Source organism: Protopterus annectens, chromosome 14.part0 (genome assembly GCF_019279795.1).
Source record: "Protopterus annectens isolate FY-2018-M chromosome 14.part0, PAN1.0, whole genome shotgun sequence".
NCBI classification, from domain to species: domain Eukaryota; kingdom Metazoa; phylum Chordata; order Ceratodontiformes; family Protopteridae; genus Protopterus; species Protopterus annectens.
Genome location: NC_056748.1, coordinates 1,082,368,148 through 1,082,382,171, shown reverse-complemented (window position 1 = coordinate 1,082,382,171; position 14,024 = coordinate 1,082,368,148). Strand labels below are relative to the sequence as shown.

General features: G+C 41.0%; 1 protein-coding gene across 1 annotated transcript in view; it reads left to right on the top strand.

Annotated features, from left to right (window-relative positions):
- Positions 1-14,024, top strand: part of CFAP46 (cilia and flagella associated protein 46) — a 3,596,153-nt gene that overhangs the window by 589,066 nt on the left and 2,993,063 nt on the right. The window lies entirely within an intron of this gene.

The following is a 14,024-nucleotide window of genomic DNA, read 5'->3' as shown; positions in this document are numbered from 1 at the left end:
AATAACGTGGTTGGCTAAGAGCTGTGGTGACTCTGTAATCTCCATTACTATAAACTTCCCTAGATGCTCTGCCTTCATTCGAGTACATTTCTGTACCATACAAAAGCAATGGTTGCTCCACTGTTTTGTGCATCTTGTTTATCACTTTCTTCAGCATTCTTCTGTCATGCACTACCCCTGACTCTTTGTGCCATTTGGCTGCAGCACCATTTTACCTTGGACTTATTCAGATTTCCATTTACTTCATCCACACTTCCTACATACATGAAGTTATTCACTTGTTCTGCTATTTTTTTCTTTTATCTCAATGTTTCAGCCTCTTTTGACTTCATCTTTTGCTGCCATGAGTGCTGTCTTGTCTGCATTCATTTCTAGTGTATATTGTATTCTTTCATAAACAATAACACCAAAACCTGCAGCCAAAGTGTGCAAACCCACATCTGGGACAGTAATACTTTCCCATACTTGGACCTAGCCATTATTTCAATCTTAATCTTTGTATGTGTTGGCTGCAGACAAAATCTGGACAACTGACACCACTGGTTTAAGCATTCCGAGAAAAGATGTGCCACTGTAGCTTTCAAAATAATTTTAACTGTCAGCTTCCAGTGCATCAGTTGCATCTGTCCTACCCAATAAATAAGATGGAGAACAGGTCCTATGTTTGACTTGCACTGGGGACCCTGAGTGGAAATTTGTTCCTTGCATTGCCAATGGATTCCTATGCATGTATTGGGATTGTGCACAAAGTTTCCCATAGATGGCAAATTTTGAGTTGGGACCATTCTACAGATAGGATTGCAGCAGTGGGGATTAGCCATAACATATTACCTGTGTATTAGCTAGTCCGATTGTAAAACTGGAAATACAGTGTAATCTCAATAAAAAAAAAATCTAATAGCACATATCTTCTTCTCTCTGTTTGGGAATACAAGGAAAAGTTGCTCAATACTGCCGGATATATTCCTGCTTAGTCAAAAGCCAGTGTTTTTGGTCTGCAACTAGTTCAGTAGTTAGGGCAAAGTGAAAGGAGGATAGTATTCAAAAATCTGCATATACCACTCCAAGTGCTCTTTCAAAGAGCACTCATAGCCCTCGATCATCTCCCTTAGAAAACTTCTGTGGAATTACTGTGAATAAGAAAGGCCACAGAGGACTGTTTGGCGACAAAACATAAAGTTCTCAAAGGTACTCACCCCAGCCTTGTTTAAAAACCTTCGGTTTGCAATCCCTAAGTTGTCTTTTCTAGCCTTAAACCATTCTTGAAAGCATGCCCGCTTAAACATTAATGTTGTTTTTAAACTAAAATTTTATTTGTGTTGTTTCCCTTGTATTTATAACAGTTGTTGCATTGCTTGTGTGTGTAGTTAATTCATGAGATTTGCATATGACATCTGATTGGTTTTGCTCTCTTTTTGAACTCCTGTCTTTCTACTTGTTTATTAGTCTGAAGAAGCGATAGTGTTATCGCGAAAGTGCTCACTTTTATTACTTTCTGTTTTGTTAAATAAATTGAGGTTTTTGCCCAGCCGTGTTGGTTCGGTACTTGTTTTTTACTTCAAGGTAAGTGTTGTAACTCTGTGGTCATGCTTGGTACTGAGTATTGGAATGTGCATCACATTTTTGGGTAAGTTTTATAACTCTGTGACCTTGCTTGGTACGGAGGGTTGGAATGTGCATCACGTTTTTGGGTAAGTGGTGCAACTCTGTGGCCATATTTGGTACTGAGCGTTGCAATGTGCATCACGTTTTTGGGTAAGTGGTGGAACTCTGTGGCCATATTTGGTACTGAGCATTGGAATTTGCCTCACGTTTTTGGTAAGTGGTTAACTGTGTGGTCTTATTGTGAACTGTGCATTTGAATCTGCATCACGTTTTTGGGTAAGTAGTGTAACTCTATGGCCATATTTGGTACTGAGCATTGCAATGTGCATCACGTTTTTGGTAAGTGGTGTAACTCTGTGGCCATGTTTGGTACTGAGCGTTGGTATGTGCATCACGTTTTTGGGTAAGTAGTGTAACTCTATGGCCATATTTGTACTGAGCATTGCAATGTGCATCACGTTTTTGGGTAAGTGGTGGAACTCTGTGGCCATATTTGGTACTGAGCGTTGGTATGTGCATCACGTTTTTGGGTAAGTGGTGTAACTCTGTGGCCATACTTGGTACTGAGCGTTGGAATTTGCTTCACACTTTTGGTAAGTGGTTAACTGTGTGGCCATATTTGGTACTTAGTGTTGGAATGTGCATCATGATTTTGTGTAAGTGGTGTTAACTCTGTGGCCATACTTTGTACTGAGTGTTGCAATGTGGTTCACGTTTTCACATGCATTATTGTATGCCATATCTCATCTCTGCTTCAACCTAGAAGCTTGTCTCTTCAAATTGTCATTTGAGAAGCACTTATAAACATTCATCAGGAGGTTATGTGATGCATTGGAGTCTGCATATGTATTCCAGAAAATATCAGTAAACTTCTTAACCACTTACTGAAATCCTAGAAGCTGAGTGTAGAAGCCCATTAATCTCCAGGGGACATAGGGCAGTCTCCTTCGCATTCCTCACTTCCTCATGTCTTTCTCTACTTGGATACGATGACCTCATAGGCCAGTCTCCTTCGCTTTCATCACTCACCTCATCTCTTGCTCCTACTTGGATACGATGACCTCACATAGGCCAGTCTCCTTCGCTTTAATCACTCACCTCATCTCTTGCTCCTACTTGGATAAGATGACCTCACATAGGCCAGTCTCCTTCGCTTTCATCACTCACCTAATCTCTTGCTCCTACTTGGATACGATGACCTCACATAGGCCAGTCTCCTTCGCTTTCATCACTCACCTCATCTCTTGCTCCTACATGGCTACGATGACCTCACATAGGCCAGTCTCCTTCGCTTTCCTCACTTCCTCATCTCTTGCTCCTACTTGGATACGATGACCTCACATAGGTCAGTCTCCTTCGCTTTCCTCACTCACCTCATCTCTTGCTCCTACTTGGATATGATGACCTCACATAGGCCAGTCTCCTTCACTTTCATCACTCACCTCATCTCTTGTTCCTACTTGGATACGATGACCTCCATTTCCCCATGGTATTGGACTGGAGAGAGATTTTACTGTTGATGTTACCTTTTGGGATGAACAGCATTTCTCCAAGTTTGCACTGGTATATTATCAGTATTTACATGACCAGTTACTACCTTTCAACTATGTAAATTTTTCTGTCGTGCTTTTGCTCTGCTCCTCATAAAAATTGTGGTTTTATGGAAAATCAATGACTGAAGTCAGAAAATGACAGCCATTTGAATTTCAGATGTTATATCCTTCAGAAAATGCATACCAGTACAAAATCTTGTATGAGCGTTCTAAGTTTATAAGAGCAATATTTAAAATCGGTCCTTATTTCTGAGCCTTTGTTCCACCATTATTTTGACCTTTATCCACATGTCTTGTGCGAAGAGGCTGAGACGTGTTAACTGTACACAGAAAAGGCAAGAATAGCTGTCAGTACCTCCATCCTATCTGAAAACCCATATCAACCAGTCCAAAACACTGGACATTAACATTCAGGGTTCCTCCCAACAAGGAGAACTTTCTTTGTCCACTACCTACACCATCCAGGATGTCCTTTGTGACATTAAAGTAATCTGCCCAAGTCAAATTCCCACATAAATTGTCTTAAGTCTAAATCAAATCAGAGGCATACTTTTTTATTTGAAATGAGACTATAAATAACAAGAAACCACAATTAATGGAATATTGTCTGCCATAATGTTGGCTTCTGCCAGTGTTCCTTCTGAGCCTTCAGAGTTAATAAGACACAGACTCACAACTGATTTCTGCACATCAGTATGTGTTGTTTGGCACAAAATAATGTCATAGCCCTTATCTTACGATGTTGATACAATCTGTCTTGTGTTACTGACCTACAGGTCCCATTAATATTCCAAGATGTCCTGTGTCAACAGAGAGATCTTAGCATTTATACTTGCTATTGAAAGTAATATTGCATTCATTGTATTTGTAAGTTACATACTGTGATTTTGATTTAATTTCTCTAAATGTGTCAGATTTATGGAACCACCTGCTGCCTATCCCGCAGCTGTTTTTATCGGTGTGACTGTTTTAGAGCCTTTTGACATATTACTTTTTAAACACATAATCCTTCATCCTAGAAATGGAAAAGGGAGAGAGAAAACTATAACCATGTACTACCATTACCACACCCTGCCTCTGCACTACTGTCCTATCCAGTTGACTAACACAGCTGCCCAAACCAAATTTCACCCATAAAGAGCACAGCAGACCTAATTCTAGCCAACGGTCTGCTGTGATTATTCCACAGCCTTGGCTGCTGGCTGTAATAGCCATTGTTGCAAGGATCAGAGTGTTAAGTGAAATCACGACCTGCCTGAAAATCAAACAAAATTTATAACCCCATCCCACCAACATATTTATTTATTTGTTTGTTTATTTTATCTACTTACTTGCTTAGTTAATCAGGTAAGCGACCTGGACACCAAGGGGTCTGTTTTATCATAACCCAGGTCAGAGAAAAATGCATGTTCATTTTAGAATCCCTAGTCAGCTTGCATGAGTTTTGCAAAGTGAGAAGAAACTACAGTACCTAAAGAGAACTTATGCAGGGACAGAGTGGACGTGCAAACTCCACACAGAGTGACTGGTTGTCTGAACTGAACCTCAGACCCTGAGCTATGAGACACTGATCTTTTTTTAAAGCATCTTTATTAAATCCAATATTAAAAAAATGACATGGATACATACATACACAGTAATACAAAATAAACCAAACCATACATATGTTTCCTTTGTTACTTTCATGCATTATACATTTTAATGATTTTTATTCACTTCACCATTACATAAACTGCTCAGTTCCTATCTTCCTTTAAATTTCACTCCTCCTGAACACTGTTATACATGTATTGTTTCCACAAATTCCACTTATGTTGATGGAATGTGCTCCTTCCCTTTTCTAAAGATTCAACTCCTAGTTATTTTATCACCTTTACAATATTCAACACTTCAGTGATGGTTTAGATTTTGTTTTCCATATTCTAGTAATTGCATTTTTTTTTTTTTTTTTTTTACAGCCAGTAACATTAAACTTAGGTCTTACTATGTCCGGGTAATTTAGATCCTCTGTCCAAACTTAGAAGAAGCATTTCCTTACAACAATTTGCTCCCCAAACATTTCTGACAAAGTATTCTGTAGGTAATTTTTGTTGCATTAAAAAAAAATGTTCCCAGTTACCTCTCTTTACCGTCGTACATCCAGCATTGGAGATCTGCCTGGGGATTGCTCTGAAGTCTTCTTGGGGTATAAAAATGCCTAGGCAGACACTTCCAATCATAATTCTAAACCTTCTGAACTTGGTTGCTTATCTGGGAGACGTACATTTTTCCTCCCATTGTTCCTTTATATATTGCCTTTCCAGTCTCTGTCTCTCTCCCTAATTGTTTGTAATCTCTTCTGATCGATGTTTATAGATGTCCTTCCATTTCAGTGTTGCAGTATTCGTTACAATAAGGGTCCTCTGCCAAGGGCGGCCTGACATGCGGACAGTATACCAAAGCTTTTAGGCTGTTTTAAGGCACACCATACATCACATGTATGCTCCTCATGTATAGCGTAGGGCATAAAGGTGACGTTCCGGATATACCATGCTCAGAACTTCTTACTGCCAGTCTGAATGCCATCGTTTCATCATCGGTCTGAATGGCAGCTTCATTGCTGGTTCACCAAGTTATTTCAGATAAGTGCCCAGTTGGGGATTTTGCGCTCATCTTTTCCTTTTTGTTGTTGATTGTGGGGTTTCATGTCACCCAGAAAGGGTAAATGCCAGTGCTGGAGATGGATTCCCCATGACGATCACCATAAGCAGTGCTTATTTTTACTTGGTGCTTCCCACGACCAGATGGATTCCCCGTGATGATCATCAATAGGCACTGCTTATTTTTTCTTGGTGCTTCCCATGGCCATATGTCCTGTCGCATTTGTCAGGCTTTCATCTCAAAGACTCTCCGCAGTCGGCTTTCCTCTTTGGCATTGTATTTTGAGACCCAACGTCTTAAACTTTTAGTGAAAAACACCTTGGAAGGAACTTCCCACTCTGTGTCAGCTGTCCATGAAGAAGGTGGCCAAGAAGTCTCAGTCTGTTTCTTATGCTGTACTGTAGATGACTCTCCCAAGGCTAGTGAAAGCCCGGAGGATTGCCTGGCTCTACCGTTGGATTCCTCTGCTGAGACCCCTTTGGAGGCTGGCATGGTTCCAACCTTACACACTTCCCTGGAGGTCTCGCACACATCTTCAAACATTCATGGGCACCTATGGCTGATTATTACCAAAGGGCCTAGGGGTTTTCCTCAGATTCTGGTTGGAGAGGAAGTTCCGACTACGATTGTGAAATGTTGTCCTCCATCTGATCTGGCCAAGTATTACAGGGCAGAAGTCCCTTTGAAATAGAATTAAAAAACAAAGCATGTTCATCCTAATCCTTTCACTCAGGGTTTGTTTAATGCCTTCCTGGTCTTGAAACCTCCCCAAGGAGTTTCTGTTCTTGTTCCACCTTGTGCCTCAACTCCTCTTAAAATGCATAGGGAACAAGATTCCTCTGAGGAAGTGGTGGATTCAGATGAGGAATCTGTTACTTATTCATCCCAGATTCTTCCCCCTTTAGACTATGGTTTTAAGAATGAGGAGTCTACTAATCCTGATACTCCTTTTGAGGAGATTTCCTTCGGGGATACAATTTCCAGGATGATGGAATTTTTTAAATGGGACTGTGCTCAGGTTTATGAGGTGCAGAAGTATTACAAGCTTCTGCAAATGGACTCTCCCAGACCTTCTGCTGTCTCTAATATTTTTGGCTGCCTTGTTGAATGCCTTTTCTATTGCATCTTAAGCTTCAGACTCCCAGCCCTCTGCCCCAAAACAAACTGATAGGTTGGGTGCCTGAGGATTGCAAATTCCTTTATAGATGTCCTTTGGCAGACGCCTCTGTGGTGTCTGTGGCATCTGACAAGCCATGTCAGTTACTGCCTTCTACAAAGCTTCTTACTTTTGACAAAGACAGTAGGACTATGGAAAGGCTAAGTAAAAAGGCTTATTATACCTCTGCTACCTTGACTTTTAGGGTTGTCAGTTACTAGAGTCATATGTCTAGATATATTTTGTCTCTTCTTTCTCACCTTTCAGGTTATTTCTGATCTTCCTGATTCTGAAGGGAAGACTTCTGCTCTTTCCTTGTTGGGGACCTCTTCTCAGCTGGCTCCCCATTCTATTAAGTGCAGTTATGATGCAGCAGATGCTTTTTCCAGAACTGCTGCTTTTGTTTCTGTAACGAGGAGATAATATCATCATGCAAAGGTTGAAGTCAAAGCCAGGAATAAGGCTAAGTTACTGGATGCTGCTCTGGATGACAAACACTTATTTGGTGCAGCTGCTTGTGATTTGTTCAAGTCTCTTCAGGGTAAGGGCAAGGCTTTGCAGGAATTTAAACAAGTTTTTGTTTATCCTGTGCCTAAGTTTCAAAGATATTACCCTAATAAGCCGGCCTTTGTTAGTAGGCAGTCATGTCCTCCTCCCAAGGGTAAGGAGGTAAAAGGGCTCCTCCTGCTAAAGCTACACAGACTCCTTTGACCCAGAAATCTCCTTTTCCTGACAAACCAGGTGCTGTCTGAGTATCCTGTTCTTCAGCCACATTCCTTTTTCTCTTCGTCTTTCCCTATCTCTTCCAGGTTGGTTAAAGATTACCCAGGATTCCTGGGTTCTTTCCATCATCTGCTTAGAGTATTACATGGTATAGAAATCTCTTGCCCCTTTCAGAGTCATTCCTCTTCCTCCTCAGGAACAGTTGGCTTTTTTTCCAGGAGTGCTTCAGGAGGTTTTGACATGGGGAACTATTCAGGATGTTGCAGATTCCCAAAGGGGGAAGGGGTTTTACTCCAGAATGTTTTTGATTCCCAGGAAAGAGGGCACTTGGAGACGTATTCTGGACCTCTTTCATTTAAACACCTTTGTGAAGGTCCAATCCTTTTGGATGTTGTCTCTTTGGACCATTTTCCCTCTGCTGCTTCTGCAGGCTTTTCTAGTGTATTCCTATTCATCCCCTTTTCAAGAAGTTTTTACATTTATTTGTTGCTTCCTGGCATTTTCAGTTCTCTGCTTTGCCCTTTGGCATTTCTACTGCCCCAAGGGTACTCACCAAATGCCTTAGTCCTGTGATTGCTTTTTGCAGGCTAAGTGGGATGCAAGTATTTCCCAACTTAGATGGTCTTCTGCTTCTGGCATCCTCTCCCAAGATTCTATTGAAGCATCTGCACTTTGCTGTTTCCCTTCTGCAAAGTCCTTTCTAACTCCTTCACAGGATCATGTATTTCTGGGGAACAGGATCCAGACTATTCCAGTGCTGGCATCCCTGCCTCATCCCAAGGCCTTGACTCTCATTCTTGTTTTTCAGTCCCTTCTTCCTCTGGCCTTAATCGCAGCAAGGGAGTTTCTGAGAGTCGTAGGTTTTATGGCTCCCACCATTCCTATCCTCCCTTTTGTCAGCCTCCACCTGAGAAAAGTTCAGTGATTTCTAGTCAGTTTGGCTTCGGCATTCTCATACCCTGGACTTTTTAGTTTCTCTTCTTCCATGCCTCAAGCTGAAATTTCTCTGGTGGATTCAGCAGCTGACTCTCAGTCCAGGGCTCCCTTTTCAACCCCCTCTTTCCTCTCAGGTGCTGTTCACAGACTCTTCAGAAGTGGGATGGGAAGCGCTCTATAAAAGTACATCAACAAAGGAAAGGCCATATCAAAGTAAAGCAGATGAGAGCTCTTCTGTTGGCTCTTCAAGCTTTTAACTCTCTATTTTCCCCAGGGCTTCTCAAGATCTTTACAGATAATGCCACAGTAATCTGTTATGTCAACAAGCAAGGGGAGATGAGATCTTACCTCCTTTGCGGGTTGGCTCTTCTAGTGTGGGAAATAGTTATCCAGCATACCTCTCAACCTGGAAACATCAAAAATCTGGACAAATGCCCATGAAAAATAGGTACAAATCTGCTTGCTGATTAACCTAAAATTTGCGTACATATTTATGTAACCCCACCCACTCCAGTGGAATTATGGGATGCCAACATTCAAACACAAACTGAAGAACAGACAAACAAAATATGGCCCCCAGGCCCTGTAGTAAATGGTAACCAAACCATTTTTTTGAAATGCGTAGCAATGATATTCACTGGGAAGGGAAAAGATGATGAACCTTAAGATTTTGTTTTTGATGACTTGAAGTATGTGGATTTTGTGGTAAAAGTAGGGCATTTACTGTCTGGTAGACAATATTCTGATCTTAGCAAAAGAATATTATAGTTTGCTAGGACCTCCATGGCCTACTGATCAGTAGCATAGCTGGACTTTGTGCTTACCAGGCCCTGGTACTGTCTTTCAGTTTGCCACCCTTCTTCCCCCTCACAAAATCATGGTCGAATTGGGTCCCCCCAAACACAGCCCTCCCCCCGCAGCTATTCCAGTGTCCTATTACTTGGCTATTTAACCTCACTTACCATAAACACTGTAATGTGCATCTTGCTTTACTTCTACGTTGATTATATGGATTTAATTTAAAACTTATTTTATATTTTATATCACAAATACAGTCTCACAATGAAAACAGACCGCATTAAAACTTCCCTGCCCTTGAAACTCACATTCACTGAAACAGTACTGAAACCCACATTCAAAGAAAATGCATCTGGCCAGTGGTGGATAAAGATTACCTTTGGGCTGTTTTCAAATCATAGGCCCCTTTCACACAAAACATACATGTGTTCTTTAATACACCTTCCTGATTGTATTCAATTATATTCCTTATATAATACTACAGACTTGTTAGAGCGAGTTTTAAATTTATTGTTTTGAACATTTTTCCAGTAAACAATGAAATAAAATGCATGAACCAATAATGACAAAACTGCCCAATTCAGAACTTTTCCATCATAAAAGTCTACTCAAACTTCTACAATCCACCAGTATAAGTAAATATGCACAATTTCTGCAGAAGTCAGTCATCTAAATAATTCCACGTTAAAGATATCTGTAACTAATGCAGTGGTTTCTGCTAGCAAACAACTTTATATTTCATTGTCTCATCTACAAATAAGTGCCTGTTGTCCTTGAGGAATAAATTGCCTATGTTGCATTAAAAAAAATGCCAAGCTAATAATATTGCAATAGGGAATGGATAGCAAACTGATAACAGGTTCATAGAGGTATCTCCGCAAAAGAGGACAGAACCCACAGCCTTCTGCATTAAAAGCATGTATTCTACCTGTTGTGCTGCTAACTGAAGAGCTATGCAGCACACGAAATCTGGAAAAAGCCACAATGTATTTGGGAGGGGGGACAAAGGCCCAAAACCAGGGGCACATTTTAACATTGCTTGGATAATCTTAGAAAAGTTGCTAGATTAAAAGTTTATGTTACTAATGCATTTCCTGAAGGTTAGGAAGACTGAAACTTAAATGGCTATCATTACTTAATGAATTCAGTTCTCACTGATTTGCCAGGAAACCACAAATTGTAAAAAGAACAGACCACAAGTATGAGCCAAGCATTCTGTCAAAGTTTGGACTTAACTCCTTGAATCACAAGTGGTGGTATGGCTAGAGAATTAAGGTGATAGATTCAAACCCTGTACCTTAGGTACAGGTAGCAAAGGGTGATATCTACCACACACACACACCTACCTCTGTATTAGCGGACCAGACTGATGTTGGCAAACATAATATACAGTCAGCAGCAGCATCTACACAAGTTAAACTAAATGCAAAGAGAGGTCTGTCAGCAGACCGTACTAACATTGGCCACCAACTAAAGCATTTTAACTAAATGCAGAGTGAGAGTGGACTGAAAGATTAACCAGGAGCATTTAAACAGATATCGGTCAGCAAACATAATATATATAGTGATCAGCAGGATCAGATAATGCAGAGTGGCTGAAACTACACATGTTAAACTAAATGCAGAGAGCTCTATCAGCGGACTGGACTAACCATCGGCAAACATAAAATAAATCGGCCACCAACTAAAGCATTTAAACAAAAATTGTGAGCGAGAGTAGTCTGAACAATTAACTAGGAGCATTTAAACAGATATCGATCGGCCACCACAGACAAACTGAACAATTAACTAGGAGCATTTAAACAGATATCGATCGGCCACCACAGACAAACTGAACGATTAACTAGGAGCATTTAAACAGATATCGATCGGCCACCACAGACAAACTGTAAGATTAAGAAATATATTGGCCAGCACACACTTAAAGTGAAACAAGCTAACCGCATTTAAACTAAATGCATAGTGGCCGGAGCAAACTGAAAGACTTTAACAGCATTAAAATGCACATGGCCAGCAGGTAAACTATAGAGCAGACACACAATTTTAACTGAAACACTAAATGCACATGGCCAGCACACAGTTAAACTGAAAGATAAGCCAACTAACAGCAGGAACAATGGATTGATAAAATAATGCCTTAATGCTGTCAACAGGAACAGTTACACGCACACAGTTCTTGGCCAGACTTACGATGCAGATAATTGCACACACGGTTGGCCAGCACTTAAAACACAACAATGGCTCTGATTAAACTTATGGGCCCTTTAAAGTTGTTTTCTTACCTGGAGGCTGGGAACATGTAGGTGCCAAACTCTGCAAAATTTAAATTATGGCACCATGGTGCCATCACATCCAATAACAGACAGTAGCTGAAGCTGATGTCATCACGCACATCCCTGTAGGCTGGTGATTCTGATGACATCAGCCAAAAATTTAAAGTGGTAAATTTAAAGTGGTAAATACAAAAAAAAAAAAAAACGACCTGGAAATTCGGAAATTATGGGGGCCACTCAGGAATTCATGGCATCTCGATATTTTGCCCTCAAAAATGGTAAATACCGATGAATTTGGTATGGTTGAGAGGTATGTTATCCAGTACCATGTGACTCTTCAGGCAGTTTATACTCCCTGAGGTCAGAACATTGTGGTAGGCTGTCTGAGCAAATCCATAACACAATCCCACAATGCTTCACAGGGATGTGTTTCTGGGCATTGTCCACCAGTGGGGTACTTCTCGAGTAAATCTTTTTGTCTCATCTCTGAAGAGTCAACTTCCTGTATTTTGTGCCACAGTCCCAGGTACTGTAGTCTGGAAGGTGGATGCCCTCTCTCTTTCATGGAAGTGGATTTTTCTTTATGCTTTTTCTCCCCTTCCCCTCTTTCCAAACATCCTGTTCAAAATACAAGATGCTCCCAAAATCTTGCTGCTGGCTGCATTTTGGCCCAGATAGCATTGGTTTCCTCTTCTCTATGTAGCCAAAGGCAGTCATCACAGGTTACCTCATAGCATGGATATACTCACACTAGACAAGGGGTCTCTCATCCATCCTCAACTGTCCACTCTTCAACTGGCACTGTGGGTGATAGGATTTTGATTCCATACAAACACCTCTTTTCTAAGGACATGCTTAGTGTCCTGCAGGAAGCCCACAGCCAGGACATCCTGCTTATTCAGATGGAAGAGGTTTTTCTGTTTAGTGTCTTTCTTGTAACCTGGATCCACTTTCTATGAATGTTCCCTTTAATTCGGTCTTATCTGTGTAAATTGCTCAATGCTGGGTTGGCTTATTCTTCGGTTAAGGCCTGCTTATCAAGTAATCTCTGCTTGTCTGCCTTTAACACCTCCTTTAGCTTCTAGATTTGAGGCTAAACAGTTTCTTAAAGGTTTCCTTCATATTAGACCTCCAAGGAGGCATCCCCCTTCTCCCTGGGATCTTAATTTTGTTTTTCAAAAATTGACCCAGGCTTTTTTTGAGCCTGCAGCTTCACCTTCCTTACAGCGTTGTTCTTGGAAGATTGTACTTTTGTTAGCCCTTCCTTCTGCCAGACAGGTGTCTTTGCTTCAAGCCCTTATGGCTTGTCCTCTTTATTTAGTTTTTCAGAAGGACAGGATGTCCCTTCATACTTATCCTCCTTGTATGCCCAAGGAGGTGAATGACTTGTCTCTTAATCAGTCTATTCATTCGCCCACTTTTTTTCCCTTCTCTTCAATATGCTAGTGAGAAGGGGTTGCACACATTGGATATACATAGACCACTCAGCTTTTATTTGTATAAGACTTTTCATAAATCTGATCAGCTCTTTCTTTTCTTTCATTCTAGATCATTAGGCGTGGCTGTTTCCAAGCAAGCTATTTCTTCCTGGATTTCTAAGGCCATTTCTTTTTGTTTAATTGCATGGCAAGATCCTTTCTCCTTCTGTTAAGGCTCATTGGTGTTTTTCTCAAGGGTTTGGATACTAACTTTATTCTTGGTTCAGCTACCTGGTCTTCTCTACATACATTTACCAAGCACTATAAGTTGGATGTGATCTCCAGAGCTAGAGACAGCTTTGCTAAGGCCATTCTCCATAGGCTCCTGGAGAGCTCTGATGGTCCATCTTCCTCCTCCCTTTCTTCTTCCTGTGCTTTTGCACTCTTCCTATTGTAGAAAATGCTGTAACAGTGAGATGGAAGGACATAGTACAGTTGTGTAAGAACTTAACGTAATGGTATATGTCCTTCTCTTCTCTGTTGCAGTATTCACTCCCTCCCTCCTTCCCCCTTGTTCTTCTCTCTTCCAGGTGTAATGTTTACCTCTTTCTTTTTCCCCATGGATTGGTGTTCCTACTGGAGCACTCAGTTCTGGGGATGGTACATCCAGATGTCACCTTTATGCCCTGTGCTATACATGGGGAGCACACATGTGGAGTATGGCAAACCTTAAAGCAACCTAAAGGCTTTGGTATACAGGCTGGATGTTGGGCTATTGTAAATAATCCTGCATAATTTTATCCTTGACATATGGCCTTGGTTCCAATTTGGAGATTACTACAGCTTGCACAGGCCAAAAACTGTCAAGATTCACCTCTAACCACAATCCTACTCTCCTGGTAACCTCAGATCACATTTACCA